Source organism: Parasteatoda tepidariorum, chromosome 2, assembly GCF_982258835.1.
Source record: "Parasteatoda tepidariorum strain Cologne lab strain chromosome 2, Ptep-v5.0, whole genome shotgun sequence".
NCBI lineage: Eukaryota > Metazoa > Arthropoda > Arachnida > Araneae > Theridiidae > Parasteatoda > Parasteatoda tepidariorum.
In genome coordinates, this window is record NC_141756.1 from 124,742,340 (window position 1) to 124,765,405 (window position 23,066).

Consider the following 23,066-nt stretch of genomic DNA (forward strand, 5'->3'; position numbering starts at 1 on the left):
TGACGTATGGATGCGGTTGAAGTCAAATTCTTGGCCATAGATGGCGCCACTGGAAAGTAGGAACAATAGCACCCTTTGACTTAATGACTTACAACAACAACATTTATTTGACTATTTATAAGCACATGTGTTCCGGTGAGTGGCCGAATCTTTACCATAGGTAAAAGCTTGAAACCACAGCATCAACCACTCCTAAAAAAAAATGGTATTAGAAATCAAATAAGTTTTAAGTAATAAGATAAATGAATTTCCTTTCATAAATATATCTCAATCTCAAAAATATCTTCATACAACAGTGCTCAATTCAATCCCTTTAAAGGGTTAATAGGGATCGTATTCCACCATCTTGGTTTCCTCGGTAACAAATCTCTGGAAAAAATTTCGGGAATTCGGGAGAAACAATCTGTTACTTTCTGTACAATAAGGAGAAAATGCTGATAATTTTTTCTTTTTCGATTCCACAAATGGTATGGTTCTTGATGAGCATAAATATTTGTTTTGCGGTTACATATTTAAAAAAAAATGTAGCAAAATAGTTTTACGCAAGATTTTAGTTTCTTAAATGAAATATAAAAATTATAATGGCATTATACTAGATTTATGACAACAATAATGGTTTTAAACCAAATTGTGAACATCACTGGGGGGTGGGAGGGGGGAAGAGTGAAATTCTCATATTTACCCTTTTCAATAGACATTAATTCATATCAATTTTGATTCTCTCATCAAGAATTAAATTCAGTAGTTACTTGGCTTTAACAATTGCGCAAAAGAAAAATATCGGTGTTTGATATAAAGTAAATGCACGTTGAGCGGACAACATGACTTTAAAATTCATGATCTGAAGGAAAATCAAGAGAATTCTATCACATTATATGATAGGAGAATGGGCAACGCTTTTGAACATTTAAAAATTCATTATTTCATTTTATTTATTTTGAAGTATTGCTTTTTTTAAAAAAAAAAGATGGGATGAAAAACTATTTAAAAAAAATATAAATAATAATAAAGAAATCACAATGTGTGTAAAAAAAATGCTCCTTTCACACCGAAAAAATGCTTTGCACTTTGATTAAAATCAATATTTTAAAAATTTCCAATTAACCACAACAATTAATAAATAAAAGTAAAAGAGTACATTAGGGTCCAGTAAACTAATCCCAGACATCAGCTCCCCCTTTCAACAAGTTCAAGTTACTAATCATTCCTAAAAAAATCCCAATACATTTTTATTATTGAAACATTAGATAACAGTGATTGTTTAATGTGTGATTAACTCAAAATATACAAGTGAGAAAAAAAAAATTTGGAATTTCAGTTTCCCCAATGTGACTTAATCAAGAACAATCGGCAGTTCTACAACTGAAGATGTAGAAAGCGAAACTTAAAATGTTTCTTCCAATTGTAGGGTTGCTGCAATTAATTTTTCCTTCAATAAAATTGAGATAGTTTAAAACTCGCCAATTAAGGGATTCGACTGGATGAAAATCGGCGATTATTCATATTTAAACTCGCCAGGCTTTCCCGAAACACTTTAAAATTATTTTTAGATATGGAGTTAATCATTTTTTCCGTATGCAAACAAAATAAACTGGAAGTAAATTCACGAAAAAAGAAACTAAGTTTTGTTTTGAGTATTTGAACCCTTATTTGTTTGAATAAACTAGATAATAAACATAAATAAAATTCATTTTCGAATAATGAATATTTTTTTTTGTTGTCAGAATTTCCTTACATTTCAGAATTTTCCTCACCTTCGAATAATGAATTTTCTTACATTTCAGAATTTCTTTACCCTGACACGCATTACAATAAAGAAGTTAATTATAAAGTAATTAATGTAGATGTTAGCACAATGGTTTGAATCATGTTAGCGATGTTTTAAATTAAAAGTCAGGGTTTAAGCTTGAATTTGTTATTGTTATCAAGCTTGTAAGTAAGGTAGGTAGGTACTTTATTTAAGCCGCACAATGGGCTATTGGCAACGGTCTGGGAAACATCACTGAGGATGATCCGAAGATTCGCAATTTTCATCCTCTGCAGAGGGAATGACTCCCCTCAACTCCCCTCATGCCGGTTCCAAACCCGTAAATTCAACTAACTATATGACATAAAATAAAAAAAGACCAGTATTGATAAAACTAAACGAAGAAAAAATAATAAAATTTCAGAGACTGAATATTTCTTTATCATTTATTGGAGTTTAGATTTAGCTACGTCCTCTAAGAAGTTAACAAAAACTCTTACGGTATTAACTTTTTATTTTATAACCGCCGTTGAACAGCCGGCCCAATTTTATGGGTTTACGATTACTAATGTTCAACTCCGTAACCTTGTCATTTTGAACCAGAAGACAAGGGAACTCCTGGATCGAGTATTGGGAGAAATTTGCCTTCGTGGAGGACTTTTTTTTGAGGGAGCTAACTCGCAATCGCGTTATATGGAGAGGAAGACAACAAGAACCTCCCACTGTTAGCCTGACGGCAAGGGGACTCTAACCTATGAACCGTCTACCACTAAGGATATTTTACGTCAGCACTGTGGTTGGTGTAAGCCGGATGCGGAATTAGTATCGATTGGGATTTGAACCCGGTTCGCCTCATTGGAAGGCGAACGTTCTATCCCCTGAACCATCGCGACTCAGAGACTAAATAGTAACAAAATAGTAGGATTGTTGGGCCGGGATAGCCTAGTCGGTAGGACGTTGGGCCAAGACTCCCCGTGTAGTAAATGATGACTGAGGCACGTTAAATCTGCCGAGTCGCAAAGTCCTCTATGTTCCCATAACAAATCAATACCTCTAGGGGTACTGTATTGGAGATGGATCAATCTTTGATTCAGGTCAAAATTACGATCTGTGGATGAATAAATAGGTCCGCCCTATAAACGGGTGTGGCAGAAGTCGAATTATTGGCCATAGATGAATATGAAAATTCTGAATAACGTTACACTAAAATCATGTTTAAAGTGCTTACTTTTTTGAATTTTAAAAACTTCTAATTTCTTAACTTTATGCATAAAATTTTCCAAAAAAATTTTGCTTTCACAGTTATGAATACGAATTGACTGACTGAACTTTTTTCACATTAATTATTTAATGTTTAATCACAATCTTTTTTTTTCCAAACGTAATATGAAAATACTCATTAACATATTTCAAACTTGAAAATTATTAGTTATCAGAATTTTGGGGGTTGGGCATAGGGTTGACACCTCTATCCTGTAAAAATTTCTTGTTACGAAATCCTTAGAAGAAAAATCCCGGATGACTTCACGGAAACGATTTGGAAAACGAAATTTGGATCTAAGAATTGGAAGCAGGAACGTTCTGTCTCTCTATAGAGCTAAGGCTTCGCATTTGCTGTTAGAACAGATGGAACAATTCAATATTGATTTGATTGCCATTTAGGAGTTTAGATGGAATGGCAATGGAACATTGAATAAAAAGAATCGTACTGTTTTTTACAGGTGTCACCCAAAAAACACATTTAGGGCACTGGCTTTATCTTAAGCAAAAGAATACACCTGATTTTACATTTTTAGGCTGTCTCTTAGATTGTGTAGGCTCAGAATTAAGGGAAAGTTCTTTAATTTCAGAATTATCTGTTCTTATGCACCAACTGAGGATAAAACAGAGGAAGAAAAGGAAATTTTCTATGAAAATTTAGACAAAATTTACTACAGTAGTCCAAAATATGATGCAAAAATTATTTTGGGAGATCTAAATGCTTAAGTAGGTAGAGAAAGGGAATTTAAATTTGTAACTGATGGATATAGTTTGCATGATGCAATCAATGATAATGGACACAAATTAATTGATTTTGCTGCTTCACATAATATGATTATAGGAAGCACGTCTTTTCCACATAAAAATATTCATAAAGCTACCTGGCGAGTACCATGTGGCACTCATGCCAATCAAATTGATCACGTACTAATTGACGCAAGACATTACTCCGACTTAATGGATGTGAGAATCTATCGTGGAGCAAATGTGGATTCAGATTACTTCTTGATTATTGCCGAAATCAGATCAAGATTATCAAATGCAAAAAAGTTTAAAGGAGAGACTTAGAGAGAATATGACTGTGATAAATTTAAAAATGAAAGGATAAAGGCTTGAATATTGCGAAAAAGTAAAGGAACAGTTGAATTTAAAGAAGTATGATGGTACTGCGGAATATAAATGGAAATGTATAAAAGACAGTATCTGTAACGCTGCCAATACTGTGATTGGTAAAGTAACTAAGAAACAGTTTAAGGATTGGTATGATATTGATTGCGCCATAGCTAATGATAAAAAGAATGTTGCATATAAACATATGATACAAGCACACACAAGAAATAGTGCAGAGGAGTACCATAGACGCAGAAAAGAGGTGAAGAAACTCTTTAGGCAAAAGAAAAGTGTCTTTGATGAAGAATTGTTTAAAGATGTTAAACATCAGAAATCCATTAGTGAATGCAAAGCATTAGATCGGAAAATCAACCGCAGTCGATTGGACTTTAACCAGACCTCTAGTTTATGCAAAAACAAATTTGGTGAAATTATTAGTGATAAATAAGACATTTTAAAACGATGGCATGAGCATTTAAAGAACTTCTTAATGAAAATTGCGAGGATGTTGAAATAATTGCACCTGAATTCATAAATGACATAGAAGTTGAGGCTCCAACTATTGAGGAGATCAGGGCTGCAATTAAAAACTTAAACAATAGGAAGGCTTCGGGACAATATCTTATTTCAGCAGAACTGCTAAAAAATTGTGGACCTACCTTATTGAGAAATGTATTTGAACTTATTACTGACATCTGGCACTCTGAGATTATGCCAATGGATTAGAATATCAGCATTTTGTGCCCAATTCACAAGAGAGGTGATCCTATGACCTGTGCCAACTATCGTCGCATTAGTCTTCTCTGTATAACTTATAAAATTTGATCTAGAATTTTATATCTCAGGCTATTACCATTCATTGACTCACAAATAGGAAAATATCAATGTGGATTCCGTACTGGAAAATCAACTAAAGATCAGATATTTTGTCTCCATCAGATTTTAGAGAAATCAATGGAATTTACCATTGAAAGACACATCGTCTTTTTATAGATTTCAAGGCTGCTTTTGATAGTATCAATATAAATTATCTTTTTGAAACAATGAATACTTTTAAAATACCTTCAAAACTCATTTAATTGACAAGACTTACATTGAAAGAGACAAAGTGTAAGATTACGTTTCTGGGGTCTCTGTCAGAAAATCTTGACACATTCACAGGTGTTCGATAAGGAGATTCTCTCTCCTGTCTACTTTTTAATATTGCACTTAAGAGAGTTATTCGTGATTCAAGCATCAATACCAGTGGTCACATTTTTACTAGATCAGTACAACTACTTGCATATGCTGATGATGTTGATATAACTGCTCGTTCCCTTCCTGCCCTGAAAGAGGCATTTCTTGCCCTTGAGGAGGCTGCAAGGCAAATGGGCTTGGTCATAAATGTAGAGAAAACAAAATATATGTTATTCTCAAGAAACAGAGTCCCAGACCCCTATCTTGAAATAAACTCTTATAGATTTGAAACAGTGAGGAGTTTTACTTACTTAGGATCAATTATTACCATTGACAACAGAATTACTCCTGAAATAAAAAACCGACTCTATTTGGCGAATAGGGCTGAGAAGATTTATTAAATCTAGGTTTCTTTCTAGAAAGACAAAGTTCTTAATCTACAAAACTCTTGTCCGGCCAGTCTTGACATACGCTTCTGAAGCTTGGACAATGACAAAATTGGAGGAAAATTGTATCGCAATATTTGAGAGAAAGATTTTGAGAGGTATACTTGGTGGTGTAAATGAAAACAATAACTGGAGAAAGAGATTTAACTTTGAGATGTACAAGATTTATAAACAACCTGATATTATTAAATACATAAAAATATATAGAAAGAATTTGATCGCCCACGTGATTCGAATGAGTGACGACAACACAATAAAAAAGATACTGCTTTTTAGACCCACTGGGAAAAAGAAAGAGGGTAAGGTCGCGGTTGAGATGGACTGACTCAATGGAGTCTGATTTTCTCGCAATTAATGAAGAAAATTGGAGATCAAAGATAAATCGGAAGTCGTCATGGAGAAATCTTCAGAGGAAGGCATTGGCTCACATTGGGCTGTCTGGCCAACTATGATGATGATGATATATCAGAATTATTTAACTCAAATCTCAATAACTGCTTACTTTTAGTAACAATTCTAAGAGTGATCATTTACCATCAGGCATAATGAAAGAATTTTTTAGAAAAAATTACAACTTAATCCTGATTTTTAAAGTCAAAATAAAGTTCCATGACAATTTTAAATTTCAGTGTTCTCCCTGACATTTTATTGACCCAATGAACAGATGAAAGGCTGTGGTCTGAACTCTGGACTTTGTACATGAGAGTACCACTCAGCCACCAGGAGTCCTTACAGTTAAAACAATGGCAATATAACATTTATTGATGTATTCTTAAAAATATGTTTTACTTGATAAAAATATTTAAAGCTAAATATGAAATAATATTAATTTTTTTTTATTAGAAAAAAAATACATTCAGAAAATATTCCAAGTTATAAGTAGTTTGATTATTTACAGTATTATGGGACAATTTTGGAAGAAAATCTCAAGCGTACTGTCAAAAACCAGTTTAAGATATCCTCGACCTTCATGGTATAAAAACCTTTTTCTAAAACCCAGAAACAAATTACCACTTTTGTATCCTTTTTTAACAATAAAAGGGATGAATTTAAAAATGATGAGTTACTCAAAGGATGAATTAAAATGAACACTGCATAACACTCATACAAACAAACTGAATCAATTAAAAAAAATAATCTCTAGCTCGCAATTAAATTCAGTGATTAATTCAAGTAAATAAGAAATAAAAAATGTAATAAATATTTTCATTACATAAATATTTCACAATACACAATATGTGGTCAAAAGCTGTATTCTTCTATCTCTTCATCAGGCAATATCTTGACATTTTCATCTGACTTGTTTGCATCGTTCCCTTCATCAATTGTGTCACTCTCTTCCGCTTCAAGACAAAAGTGGTCTTTTTCACATAACGTCTTCTCCACTAGGCTATTAATAGTTAAAAATTTGAAATTTTACAAAAATAAAAGTAAGTAATCATTAAATCAATAATGGTTAAAATGAGTATCAATAATGGTGAAAATAAAGATCTAAAAGCAAAGAAAGATTTTCCTTTTTGAAAGATAGAGAATAATTTTCAATTAAAAAAAAAATAACATCCTTAAACTTGTGTTTATTTCTCATCAAGTATAAAAAACTGGATTTTCAGAATACTACAAAGTATAAAAAAGTAATTAGTATAAGCCAAAGTCAAATAAAATTTTCAAATAATTCTATATACCTTGCACTTTCATGTTATAAAAATGAAAAAGAGTAAAGAATATTTTGGGAGGAACAGACAAAATTATTTGCAGTAAGAGTAGGGGTGATTTCCTAAAAGTTAACTCAGATTGTTTTTTTAAGTACTGAAATCAGCAGACACAAAACTATGATGAAAATTGTAATTATTTTCTTCAATTCATTTGAGTATATTACAAATAAAATGTAAAAAATTTAAAAAAAATTTTCTTATTTCGGAAATTTAAAAAAAAATATGATTTTGTGTTAAATTTTATATCTAATAAACAATTTTTGCGACATATGTAAGACTATGTGTTATTTTTGGAATATTTTCAAGACTATTCTCCGTGGAGTTCTAAATGAAGGTGAGAATATAAAGATTGCACTGTTAGGTCTATATAGTTTGTCTACGGTAAGAACTCCGCCTGCTGCTATGAAAACAAGAATAGCGCATTTCAGGGAGGGTAGCTTCTCCAGACTTGAGGACTAACACAATAGACCAAAGAAAAAGATTCCCTTTCTCTTGCCGACCAGAGCCAAAACCTGTCCTAAACAGTGACCCCACACCCCTACTTAGAATAGTTATATCTACCGTAATACCATATTATAATTACCATAGTCACAACCATGGAACCAGATGAAATGATAGCGGAGTTCTTACTTTAGACAAACTATAAGTTGTACTGAAATGCCAGCATCAAAAATGCAGAAGTATCAGAGTATTAAATGAAGAAGTGCATTGCGTAAAACAAATTAACCAGTTTGCAAGAAAGCATTAAAAAAATGTTTATGTGTCAAGAACAAAATGAAAATTTCTAAACTAGCTAACACGTGGGGAATGCATCCCCAAGGTGGCATTGCCCATAACAACAACACAGAATTCTATACAAATTAGCATTCACAAATGGCGAAATTCTAAGATGTATATATTACTTAATTCTGTGTATGCATAAAAAAATAAGTATAATTAGGTATATATATATACTATAAAATAAAACAAAAAAATCAATACTTTGGCAAATTTAAAAAATATACGACACTGAAATTGTATACTTCATTGTAAAAAAGATAAAATTGTGTCAATCATTTGGAATCAATGTTATAATTTTTGATTAAATTAGAACAACGCTTATTATCTTTTTCGACAACTACATTTAAATCACTAAAAATATTTTCTCACAGCATTTCAAGTTTATGTTTATGTTCTTTTGTTTTCCTATATTGTCCATACTTTTCTATGTTTGTATTGTTTTCAAAATGGTTTCAAGGAGTAAAAAAGAATCATCGTAGATTAGTTGCAAAAAACAAAACAAAAATTAACTCTTGGTAGTTAGGAAAATGAACGTACTTTAAATAGATTGCTATGAAAATTCTTAAAAACCATAATTTGTATTATACCATAATTTAAACCCTTACTTTGTCTATGAAATAGTAATAATTATGGAGAAATTGTAATGGTTGGCACCTCTGAGAACAGCACAGGAGCATGACGCTATTTTTTAACATTTGTTTTGGTGACTGTTGATGGGAATCACTATTTAGAAATAATAGATGTTAACATATTGTGTAAATATTTTCAAAAATAGGCGAATATTCATATTTAAAGAAAAGCCATGATCGCCAATGAATCTGTTGCAGAAAAATGTAGTGTTAAGAATAACGATTCTGAGACTTGAAAAAGAATGGTATAATCCTCCCAATAAAGATAGTATTATCTCAACATGTTCATATTTAGCACAACTTAATATTTTATTTTATAATCGGCATTGAACAGTCAACCCAGTTTCAGGTTTACAACCATCAATGTTTAGCTATGTTTTTTTTTGTAAATTTTGAGCCCAACCCAGAAGACAACCCCTGGATCAAAAATTGGGATTAACCAACCCTTGAAATGGTGCACACAATTTTTGCACAGAACTTCCTTAATAACCCAAAATAGAGGTACTGTGTTTCAGAAGATATCATTTCCAATATTTGTTAAACATTTTCTTGAGAGTGAATTGCCAGATATATCTAGTCCATCAAATTGAGAAAAAAAAAGTAATTAAAAACAAAATTCCTAAAAAAAAGACAATATTTTACAAGGTCTTACAAGCAAATATACTACATTAGAGAATAAAAGAAAGATAGCAAATATACAAGTACAAAGTAATAACAATCATATGTGTTCACCTTTAAGACAAGTCAAAATATTTTTAGATGTAAAAATAACTAACGCATATTTTTTCAAAACATATCAATTATATTTTTTTATAAAAATTATAAAATATGCTTTAAAACTAAAAAAAATAACAATAAAAACCAAATTGAAGAGAATTTAATTGTTTCAAAGAATATTTGACTTAATATACTTTAATTAGTAGATTGTATCACTATAATGTTTCAAAATTACAAAATTAGACATAAAATGATAATTAATTACCTAAAAAACTTTTTTATTTTCATATTTCCTAATTCCTTCATTAGTGCTACATGAGCTAAAAAAAAGAAATTAAATAAATTTTTTTATCTATAAATTTTTTTAAAAATACAATATTAAACTGTTATTAATATTGTATTTTTAATTTATATTATAAAATATAAATTAAAAAGTTACCTTCATTTCATAACCATATAAATGTAAATTTTGAATATTTTAGCTGGATCTAGGAATCTAGCATAAAATTTCCCAAGTCTAAAAAAATTAAAGCTTTCCAGAAAGGCCATTGCTTCTTTATAATAAAAATTAACACAAGAAATATTTTCTCTGAGAATTTCAAGATATAGTAACTGTTAGGATATTTTAAAAGATTTCGAGCATAATGAAACTTATAAAAAAATGATGCTATTTATGCCCATACAAATTTTATACTAACTATAAAGCACGGAAAATTTAATAGCTTTTGGAATGAGCTTTGGTTCCTCTTTTAATTGAGGAACTATGACATAGTATCCGTTTTAGCAGTAGAAAAAATAAAACTATAATTTTTCTTCCAAGCAAAAAAAAAAAAAAAACTATTTTGAGAGAATTTAATGAATATTTTTAAGCAAGGAAGCATTGACTGTAATATTATCAAAACAAAAATAACAAAATTAATATTACAAAACGACAATTAATCTTCAACCACTCACATAAGTGCAATAAAGTTAAGATATTTTTTATTCAATGGGAGCAGTCTTTGGAAGCACTTTGGGTTTATAATTTTGCATTACTGAAGAAAAAAAATGGAATAAAAGGGAAACAAAGCTTTGCTGCAAGGTTGAAAAAAATGGAAGTAGATGTAAATGTGTGTGTGTGTGTGCGCGTGTGCGCGCGAGTGTGTGTGTGTGTATTAAAGCTTTCAGAAGTTTGAAAATAATAAATTAAAAAAAAAAATTTTTTTTGAACACTCTATGCCAGGAAATCAATTAAGAAGCTTTTAATTTGTATTTATTATTGTGGTTATATCTGAATACGATATGAGGCGGAAAACAATTTCTGTATAGCATACATTTAATGTGTACTATCGTCTATTACGACTGGGGGCATTCCTCTCCATTGCATACAAATTATTATTAATAGACGGTTGTAAGGGGATAATTTGGTGGACACTTTAATAATTTTTTATAATTTTTGGGTTCAAATGGCAACTTTGATACTAATACCAAATCAAAGAATAGGTGTCAAAATTTCGAAAAATATATACATATAATGAGAAATATGCATAAAGCTTTTTTTTAAAATATTTTATTCTGTCCATGTCACTCTATTGACAATAGTTAGCACAGGTGTCGCTAAAATCGATGATGGCCTAAAATATGATATGAGGCGGAAAACAATTTCTGTATAGCCTACATTTAATGTATACTATCGTCTATTACAACTGGGGGCATTCCTCTCCATTGCATACAAATTATTATTAATAGACGGTTGTAAGGGGATAATTTGGTGGACACTTTAATAATTTTTTATAATTTTTGGGTTCAAATGGCAACTTTGATACTAATACCAAATCAAAGAATAGGTGTCAAAATTTCGAAAAATATATACATATATTGAGAAATATGCATAAAGCTTTTTTTAAAAATATTTTATTCTGTCCATGTCACTCTATTGACAATAGTTAGCACAGGTGTCGCTAAAATCGATGATGGCCTAAAATATGATATGAGGCGGAAAACAATTTCTGTATAGCCTACATTTAATGTGTACTATCGTCTATTACAACTGGGGGCATTCCTCTCCATTGCATACAAATTATTATTAATAGACGGTTGTAAGGGGATAATTTGGTGGACACTTTAATAATTTTTTATAATTTTTGGGTTCAAATGGCAACTTTGATACTAATACCAAATCAAAGAATAGGTGTCAAAATTTCGAAAAATATATACATATATTGAGAAATATGCATAAAGCTTTTTTTAAAAATATTTTATTCTGTCCATGTCACTCTATTGACAATAGTTAGCACAGGTGTCGCTAAAATCGATGATGGCCTAAAATATGATATGAGGCGGAAAACAATTTCTGTATAGCCTACATTTAATGTGTACTATCGTCTATTACAACTGGGGGCATTCCTCTCCATTGCATACAAATTATTATTAATAGACGGTTGTAAGGGGATAATTTGGTGGACACTTTAATAATTTTTTATAATTTTTGGGTTCAAATGGCAACTTTGATACTAATACCAAATCAAAGAATAGGTGTCAAAATTTCGAAAAATATATACATATATTGAGAAATATGCATAAAGCTTTTTTTAAAAATATTTTATTCTGTCCATGTCACTCTATTGACAATAGTTAGCACAGGTGTCGCTAAAATCGATGATGGCCTAAAATATGATATGAGGCGGAAAACAATTTCTGTATAGCCTACATTTAATGTGTACAATCGTCTATTACGACTGGGGGCATTCCTCTCTATTGCATTCAAATTATTATTAATAGCAATAGACTGAAATGAGTTTAGTTTTAAATTACCACTTTAGAGGCAGAAAGAGTTTGGGTCAATTTATCTTTAGGTTTTACTTAGAATTTACAAGAAGGAAATCGTAGGATAATAGTTGGATTTCTCTCATTGCTTTACGAATAGTTATAGCTACGGATAGTTAGTCAAAATAAATCTAGATTTAATCAGAACAGAATTAAGTTTGACGTTGGAACACTTGTTTTGAAAATATTTAGAGATCTTTTCATATTTGCCAACATTTACGCAACATTTGCCAACATTACATTGCACAACGCAACATTGCACAAATTTGTTACGCAACATTTGCCAACATTTACATATTTGCCAACATTTAAAGAAGTGTTTTCCTAGTCTTGGTGAGAAATCAAATTCAATAAACTAGACATAAACTGCAAAATTTTCATCATTATCAAGAATGAAATATTTTTAACCCAGATAAAAACTATTTTGAATGTTAAGAATTAAATCCTAAATTAAAAGTGTTCTCCCAAAAGTGTTCTTTGCCTTTTGACGCAGAATTTTAATTAAAAAATTTTTTACATTTTTTTATTTCTAATAAGGTAAAAACAGTGAAAATTAATTTAGAATTTTAATTTATGATTATGAAATATAGATTCCGGTGTCTTTTATTTTTCTACGGTGTTTTGCTTCATTGTCTACTGCATATATGCTGAATATTTTTCTCCAAGTGTAACGTTTAGTACTGTAGAGTTTTTCTTGTAAAATTCCTTTACCCTTCTATTGGGAAAATCAGATTTCTGATTCTTGAAAAGATCAAAAGTAACTCGGAACTATTTAATGTCTTTAACTATTCAAAGACAAGTGGGGAAAATTTTTTCATCCACACTCTTTACTCTTAAAAAAAAAAAAAACATTCCCAGGAGAAAATGCGTATTACAGCCCTACCAACCAGACTATCCCGGCCTTACCCACAGTTATTTGACTCCTCAGAACATAGTCACCTCATTTTGTACTGTGAGAAAATGTTTGTTTGCTACTTTAAATTGCCTTGATCATTTTTAAGGGCCTGGGCTCTTTCGTCATTTTTTTTTTGAAAATGTTATACAACAAATAGATGGTTCTGTAAATATATACATAAATTATCTTAAACAATTAACTAAATGTTCTGGTAAAACAGATGCATTAGGCCCATAAGGGTTCTGAATTGGGGGTGTCTCTTGTTGACATTTACTTGGTCATTTCGTCAAGAGATTTTTGCTAGAACAAGCGTTTCAAACACTCTTTTTTAAATTTTTTTAGATCGTTGATCATTGATTTTTTAGATAGCATTATTTAAATTAACTATTTTTAATTCAAGCATACATTTTTTGTCAATTCAAATTTTTATAAAAGGAATTACATTTAATTTAATAAAAAATCTCTTTTAATTGAGTGAAAAAAACTGTAAACATTGTTTCTTTGATAACAGCTGAAAATATGTTGTCATTTAAAGTATTTTAGTTTAAATTAGTCACTGTTTTTCAATCAATACAAAATAAAGTTCTTTGAAATTAAAAAAAATTTTTTTTTCGTTGTTTTGATAATTCTTTCTACTTTTACGAGTGACTTTCTAAGGACGATTCTTTGAAATCAGCACAACCTTTATTTAATTGAAATGAAATTAATATCAAGTCTTTTGCTTTCATTGATAAAAGAAGTGGTAGATGCTGCTTTTCTGTTTTATATATTTGAGAAATCTGCTTTGAAATTTATTCTTTTCTCATATGATTACCACATATGTAGAGCACAGCTGAAATCTCAAATCTCTTACACTTTTATTTCCTCTTATTTGAAATAAACTATATAAAATATCCTTTTTTACACCAACAATAATTCATCTGAACAAAGGTAATTTTTTAGCTTAATACATAACATTAACTTCAACGTATTTAATCGATTAAAATAACAAAAACAATTTCTAATCGAACAAATAAAATAACGAAAAATATTTTTAATACAAAAGTTTCATTAAAAAATCCATAAAATTTTATTATCAGTAATAAAAGTTGCTCTAATTAGGAAAAAAAAACAATATATTTTTAAGAATGGTATATTTTGTTTTCGTAATATTTAAGGGAAGGTCATGTTGAGCATGTTTTATGTATTTGTTTTTTAAATTGAAATCCTGTAGGATAGTTAAAGTAATTATTTTGCATTAAGTAACTTCTGAGAACTTTTTTCATGAGTAATTTTTCCGAGTTTAAAGTATTCATTTTTGAAAATTTTAATACGGAAATTATAAATACTGCTGATGAGGAAAAAAAATTATCCAACCATCAAGTTACAATTCATTATTTATTTTAAAATGCGAATATTTCTGTTTATTAATTAAATAATATTAATTTCCCTTTTAAACTTGATAATTTCGATTTAAAACCAAGAAAATTAAAGTGGAAAAATTTGAGAAATTATATAATATTTAAGATTAAGAAACTTTTCACTTTTTTATTTCTTTTCCTACAGTTTTGAGATTTATATTTTCTTTTAATTATGAAGATACTTTTTTATTATTGTAACCAATGTTTTAGATATTCATTGAAATATTTTTTTTCTTAAAGTTATTCCATTTTTCTGCTTAGAAATAAAAAGAAATTAAAATTCATTGTCAAGAAAAACTTTTAAATAGACTTTTTTTTTAATTAGCATAAAAGCTTTATGACTTTTACTCAAAATTCTGCTTTGAAATATTAAAAATTAAATAAATAAAATCAGTCTTGGGTCATAACTGTTTTGCCATAATTGTTTTGTCATTATATTATATTACAACACGACATCATAAATACGTATATTTACATGTCATGCTGTCTAATCAGAAGCTGCAACAGGCAAATTATTCTAGAAATAATTCTTTTCAAACCATAGCTATATTTATTAGGACCCCGAAACATAATTGGAAGAAAGTGAAAAGCATGAGTAATTTTTAACTATGAGTGAAATAACCCTCTTTGAGATATTGTAAGCTGATAACATTCATGTTTTACACTTCCATGTGCATTTCCAATATCAAAATGCAAATGCGTAAGTAGGAATTTGTTTAAAAAATAATAATAAAAAAAAAGGGTTTTAAGGTGCAAAAGTAACTTCGATTTTTTTCTTCTTTGCTCTTATTCAACATTCTTAATTCTTATATTCAGAATTTGTCCCGCAGTGGACTGATCGTAAAGACACGGAATCTAATTCCGATCGAAATGAAGCTCTCGTGACGTCATAAATCCGTGGATGTCAGTTAGGCCGTATCCTGATTCCGCTCGGAACTAAATTCCGATGCGAAATTATTACGAATCCGATTCCGGCAGGTTTAGAGCAAGCGAAATCTAAATTCCGATAGGAGTTTGTTTATTTTAGTAATCAAAATAGCGCTGTTTTCTGTCATTACTACCGATTAAAGCCAATCTGAAAAACATTTTTGCAGTTTTTCTTAGCGTGTAACACAAAATTTGACAATTTTAATTTAATTTAATTTAAAATAGGATATTTTTATAGCTTTCATGAATATAATTGTATTTCGATACTTAAATTGCGGCTTATTTTGTTTTACGGATTGAGTTAAGAAGAAGAGCTTTTCGTTATATTCAGAAAGATGATAACTTATCTATTTCATAATTTTATAACCGTCGTCGAACAGCCGACCTAATTTTGTGTTTACGACTACTGATGTTCAACTTCGTAGTCTTGTAATTTTAAATCCAACCCAGAAGACAAGGAGAGTCCTGTATTAAGTATTGAGTGAAATTTGCCTCCGTGGAGGACTTTTTGATGGAACTATCCCTCATTTCCGTTACTTGGAGCGGAAAACAACGAAAACCTCCCATGGTTAGTCTGACCTCAAGGAGACTCCAGATCTTTTGAGCCACAACGGCTAGGCCTGATTAATAATAAAAAATGATTGCTTATGAAAAAATAATTTCATTGAGATAATGATGAACATTTAGTTGAAATCCAATTACCGCCGAGCAATCTGAAAAACATTTTCGTAGTTTTTCTTTGCGCGTAACGCAAAATTTGATCATTTTAATTTCAACTTAATTACGGTTAAAATAAATTATTTTTGTGACTTTTATAAATATTGTTTTTCGCCGATACTTAAATTGCGAGTTACTTTGATTTTTAGGATGAGTTAAAAATATAAATAAAAAAAATATAAAGAGCATCTCGTTATATTCATAAATATAATTGGCTGTCTGTCAAAGATGCAAAGATTCATTATATAAAAAAACTTCATTACGAATCCTGTACATTAAGCTGGAACTCTTTAAGCGTCAAGCAATCTGAAAGATATTTTCGTGGTTTCCCTTTACGTGTAACGCAAAATATGATAGTTTTCTTTAAAAAAAATAAATAAATAAAAATTTTAAAAAAAACATAAAGGCAGCAATGTTTAAATATTTGCGATTATATAACTAAATGTTTAATAACGATTTTAAAACTAAATGTTTAATTATTCACATCCAGCAGGAAAGTTAATTTACGAATTTTATATATCTTGAATTAAAATTCTTAAAAGTATCCTTACTATTCTTTATAACGCCATCCTCACTGGATGCACTTTTACACGCGAGCGGCAACGTGATTATTGAGTGTTGAAGATTTCAGTCGCATTCAAAAAAAAAAATCACATTCAGTGCAAACGGTCCTTTAAAAATCTAAAAAATTCTACTGTGTTAGTCATGAGCATAGCCAGTGCAGATCACGGTAATTATTTTTAAAGAACTGCTCGTCTATTTTAAGTTTTATGAATACATTTATATTTAAATACATATGAAAATAAATATGCATATGTGCAGTGCATAATAAAACGGACCACCCGGAATTACTTTTGATCGAATAGTCGGATCTTAATATTCTAAGACTCAACCTAAGTGGCTCGGTGGAAGGGTGAGCTCAAATTTTCTAATTAATAAGGGCAGACGATATTTTAAGTTTCTAAACCAAGCACAAAAACATTTTTTCTCTAAATAAACATACATTTTCTTTGACGGATTTTGATTCTTGATCCCCTAAAAAAGGAGGTATCTCGTAAATATGGTTGTACTCTTGTACGTACTTTAACTTTATGCGTATTTTAAAATGTCTCGAAACCATTTTAAATGATCAAAAAAACATTGCATTGAATTATAATATTCGTTTATCCAAAGGTTATTTTATGAAGGGTTAAGTAATTAGTACTAAATCTGCTAACATATGTATTATACTTATATAATTGGTGAGTATTAAAACACCAATGCTAATTAGCTTTACTACTGATACCTTGGAAATAAGTGATTTACTTCCCCTCGAAAGGGACATATATCGAAGATAATTACTTGACAAAGGTAAAGACTATGAGTTAGCCATGAAGAACAGCATCACACCAAGCAATGCATTTTTTTTTTTATTCTTATGAAATGAATTACACAAAACGAGTTCTTATTTCACAACGTAAAGCCACCAATAAGGATGTATTATTAAACAAAAGCTATATTAATTGAAAAACTTTATTGAAAACAGTTATAGGGATGAAAAGCGAGGTAAGTTATATTCTTATAACAAAAAAACAAAAACAAAATTTTTTTTCATCCGAACTATTTTATCAACAATTTTTATTAGAAACCGGAATAAAATTCTTTGCTTTATTTTATTTACCTTTGCCATATTTGAAATAAAAATCTTGTAAGCATACTAAAAACTTATGTGGTTGAGTGATGCGAAAATTAAAATTAAAGTTTAAAAAAATTGATTGATGATTAAAGTGTAAAAAAAGCTGTTAAAAGACAAAGCTGTCAGAGCGGCCAAAGCTGTTAAAAAGACAGATCCGCGTAAAACTAAGCAAGGTGCTTTAGTATGGTTAGGTGATGTAATGAACATAATCATACATAGCATAAGCAAACTAATAATGCATTAAAGTTACATAAATCAAAAATATATCACGGTTGCAATAAAAATACATAAACAAAATTATAAATCTAAGTTTAAGTAATAGAAGTAGACGAGAAAAAATTATATTTCAACATATTCGGTGTGCGATACGGGGCTGTATTTAATTCATTTCACTTTATTTAACATTTTAATTTATTTGGAGAAGTTTAGATCATCTTAACCCGACATTTTCCTTACAAACGATCAGCTAGGACCCGTGGTGGCTCAGGGGATAGAGCGCTCGCCTCCTAATGAGGTGAACCGAGTTCGAATCCCAGCGAAGGCTGGTTTATTCAAATTCCGCACCCGACTCTCACCGACCACAGTGATGAAGTAAAATATCCTCAGTAGTAGACGAATCACGAGTTAGAGTCCCCTTGCCGTCAGGCTAACCATGGGAGGTTCTTCGTGGTCTTCCTCTCCATGCAACGCAAATGCGGGTTAGTTCCATCGAAAAGCAAATGTCTCCCAATACTTGATTTAGGAGTTCCCTTGTCTTCTGGATTGGGTTCAAAAAGACAAGGCTACGGAGTTGAACATTGAAAGCCGTGAACTGTTCAACGAAGGTTATAAAAAAAAATTTTAAAAATATTATTTGTTAGAGCTGACGTCATAGGTCACGTGTGTGGGTATCTTTTTCTTGAAGTGCAAGTACTACCCAATTATTAACCTTCATTTTAATTGTGATATTCTAAGAAGGGAAAAGAGATAAATAATTCCGATAAAAGTAATATTTGGTTGTTTAGAGCTGCAAAATACAACAAATCAATGATATTATAAAATATTTATCAAATCCTGCGGAAAACTCGTTCCTTGAAATACATCACGAGAGTTTAAAGAAGTAGAAGTCTTCGAACACACCCAATTTGGGGTGAATCAGTTAGAATCGCAGATTCGTATTAGAGTTAGGCAAAGCGATTCAGCTAATGGATTCGAATCAATAGAACCAGTTCACTTGAGTGATTCGAACAATGTGATTTAGATCAGCGATTCGAATTATGTGATTCAGATCAGTGATTCGAATCATGTTATTCAGATCAGTGATTCGAATCAAGTGATTCGGATGAATGATTCGAATCAAGTGATTCGGATGAATGATTCAAATTTAGTAATTATTTCGAATTTAGTAATTTGAAACACTGATTCGAATAACATGACTTAATTGCGAATCACGCGATTCGAATCAAACGCTTCGAAAAAAAATCGAAATTTCCAAAAAATTCGAAAAAACTATGCTACCTATCACTATTTTTCTTTTAACTTATGTCGATGAAGAAAAAAAGTGTATAATATAATGTATACAATAATAGAAAATAAGTTTCTTATTCATGAATTCTTTCAAATAAACAAATATATTTATTATATCTTTCGTATATTGTATATGTTGCTAATTACTATAAAGACATTTAACTATGATAAATTTTATGAAACTACTAAAGAAATGTTTAATTTTTTTTTTAAAATCTGAATTTATCGAATTCATTCATTGGAGAAGTTCTTAATAATGAATGCGTAAAAATCTCTTAGGATTTAAGAAGAAATTTTTAAATATATATGACACAGTAGTATCGCTGTGAAACAAAACTGACTAAAATTTAAAAAAAAAATAATTATTCATTATAATTTAAATCTACTTCATTAAAAACAACTGATTCGGAATCACCGAATCAATTCAATATTCGAATCATCGAATCAAAACCCAATTCTAATTAGTATAAGGCACATACAGTACCTGACGCACTGTAAGGCTCTAATGTTAAATTATAATTATCAGACTATACAGCTTTGATGTTTTTACTCTGATGAAACCGGTTTGCATTTGCTCCTGTATCAATGGGTTAACATTGTCATGCAATACCTTAAAAATAAAATACAAATAGGAAGTATATAAAAAATCGCATAAATAAAAACCCATTACATGTATGTTTAAATACATAAAGTCTTGCCTATAAACTCGAGCAAAACATATCATTATTAAAACACTACAGTGCGTCTAATAATTTGGTCTAATTATTATAGTATACTAATATAATGCTTGATATAATAAATATTCTATATTTATATAATATATCATCTAATGTATCCTATAGTCAAATTTGTATTATATATCGTCTAATTTAATCCTTCTCGCTCCCGTGAAAATGACGGGGTGAGGTTTCGCCCTCTATTTCTCGCTCCCGTGAAAATGACGGGGTGAGGTTTCGTCCTCTATTTCTCGCTCCCGTGATATTGACGGGTTGGAGTGTTCAGTAGTAACGCGCCAATAAGAATAAAACTAATTCATTTCGTATGCCCTGAAGAAATTTTATTTCTCATGTTACACACCAGATGGCAGTACCAGGATATTTTTAAGGTAATTGTAGATAGTTAGTTTATTTTAAACTGGATATCAGCAATAATCAAATGCGTAATACAAAGACAAAAGCCAAAAAAATAGGCACTTTTATGACCGTTTTCTTGAAAATTAACCGATCGTTAAGGGGTTAATCTACTGATACACTAACAGGTGCAAACAGCCTCGTAAAAACAGTAAAGTTGTCACCTGATAATTAAGATTTTACATAGAATCTTTCAATTCGTCGAATAATTTGGGCATCTAATAATTTGGTACACACATATAACATAAAAACATTCCTTTATATTGATTGCATGTGATTGCTTATAGAATGTATTTAAGTTTACGACGTGATATTGTTCCATGAAAACGATTTTTCTGTCGAATCCTTTTGAAAATTTGTTTTTGGAGTTTATTTTGCTGATAAAATTAGGATCCTTCTACAAATAAAACCTTTAGCCAAATATAGACTTCTCTTCATGTCACAAATATCATATAAAAATCCAAAATAATATCTTGACATTTGAAGAATTTTAGTGGAAATTTAACGATGTTTGTACCCATTCTGAACAAAGCGTTTATAATCGTCATGAAATTATCCAAACTATAAACATTCTAGAAGAAGAAGAAAAAACCCTTCTCTTTACTACCCACTGAAAGCTTCTCTCGAACTTCCGATAACAGTTGAATAAACTATATATTTTATATGAGGCAGGTGATATTAAAGAAAAACAAAACCAAGTCATGTAATAATCGTTAAACGAAAGTTATTCAAAAGAGAAGTATCTGTTTATTTTGAAGTTTATGGCATATCTCAGCCTTTTTCTAAACAAATAGAACAAGTAGTATATTCGATCACAAGAACATAATTTTTATATTTGAAGTATAAATGCATCAAACCTCGAGTATCCGAAACTTTTTTTTTATTTGAATACTTTATTAAACTAAGTCAGTGTTTCCCAAACTTATGACTTTTGTGCACCCTTTCTAAATTTTTTGCAACGCTGTGTACTACCCATAAAAAAATGATGTATTTTTTAAAAAATATGTTTATTTTTCTTTTTTGGTACAAAGCTGTGTTCATAAGTTTATTTGCATCAGTGAGAAGGATGATATTGTTTTTGCAGTGATAACAGTTATAGGGATAAAAATTATATTTTATAAAAATAATCAAAATAAATAGAACTTATTACAAACTTTTACTTTAAAAAAATTGCACAAAAGTTAAAAATCACAACTAGCTGATAACACCATTCATTATTAACTGTTAACTCTAAAGAAATAGCCAATAGTCATCCTAAATTTTCATAGCTAGCTTTGTTTTTAAATAAAATGTTTTGAAAATTCCGATTGTTGCAAGATATTTCGCATTAGAAAGCGTACCCCCGCTAAACTGTTCCCGTACCACACTTTGGGAAGCACTGGTCTACGTTGACGTCATAACTAACTAATTGAATTAAAATAGTAGATGCCGAATAGTAGTGGCCGAATACTGTATTTACCTGAAGCGGGCAATCAAGCATTTTATTCCAACTCTTGATTATCTTTACTCATTTTCAATAGTGTGCTGATGTCTTTGTATTTCTAAATAATAAATATTTGATCATTTCCATTAGAGATAACGAATAAAGGTTTTGTTTGTATCAGGGTTAATTGATTTAAATCATGATTTAATACAAATGATTTTTTTTTAAAAATCATTGATTTAAATCAACTGATTTTAATGTATATGTTACCGGCAAAGTACGAAACACCGGCATTGTATAGAATGCCGGATGTTTTTAGGCAAAGTATGAAATGTGAGAAGTATTACATACTTTCCCTAGGCATTGTATATAATGCGTAGGTATTCTATAGAATGCCTAATCATTTTATATAATGCCTAGGTATTCTATAGAATGCCAAATGCTATTTAGGCAAAGTATGAAATAAATGTCCTGATGAGGTTATTTATGTAAATGATGTGCATGTTACTGTGAATGACCGAAATCGGTGGCTGTTGACTTTCACCGGTGAATGTTGACAATCACATAGTCGCTTTGGTGAATGTCCGAATGATTTATTACATCCGATTTGATATTAATTTATTCGTGGATATAATTACATTTATTCGATATTTTAATACTCACTGACGATAGATTAGAAGAAATATCAGTGTTTGGAGTATCGGGCAAACGTATACCAGGCAATGGCATTTGACCTTAAAAAAAAATCATCAGTGTAGGATATACCGGGTAATGGCACTTAACTAGACCTAGTATGACTAGACCTTTGGTAAATGTCTTTGGTAGGTCTAGTGCCATTGCCCTGTATACCCTCTACACTGATGTTTTTTTTAAGGTCAAGTGCCACTGCCCGGTATACGTTTGTCCGGTATATCCTACACTGATGTTTTTTTAAGGTCAAATGTCATTGCCTGGTATACATTTGCCCGATACTCCAAACACTGATGTTTCTTCTAATCTATCGTCAGTAAA

General features: G+C 30.2%; 1 long non-coding RNA gene across 1 annotated transcript; it reads right to left on the reverse strand.

The window, feature by feature from the left end:
* Window positions 1-6,980: 6,980 nt before the first annotated feature.
* On the reverse strand, window positions 6,981-9,952 carry LOC147816163 (uncharacterized). Its single transcript, XR_015431818.1, has 2 exons — window positions 9,843-9,952; window positions 6,981-7,129 (listed from the first exon to the last, which is right to left on the reverse strand). It is a non-coding gene; the product is annotated as an uncharacterized LOC147816163 (long non-coding RNA).
* Between the last annotated feature and the right edge of the window lie 13,114 nt (window positions 9,953-23,066).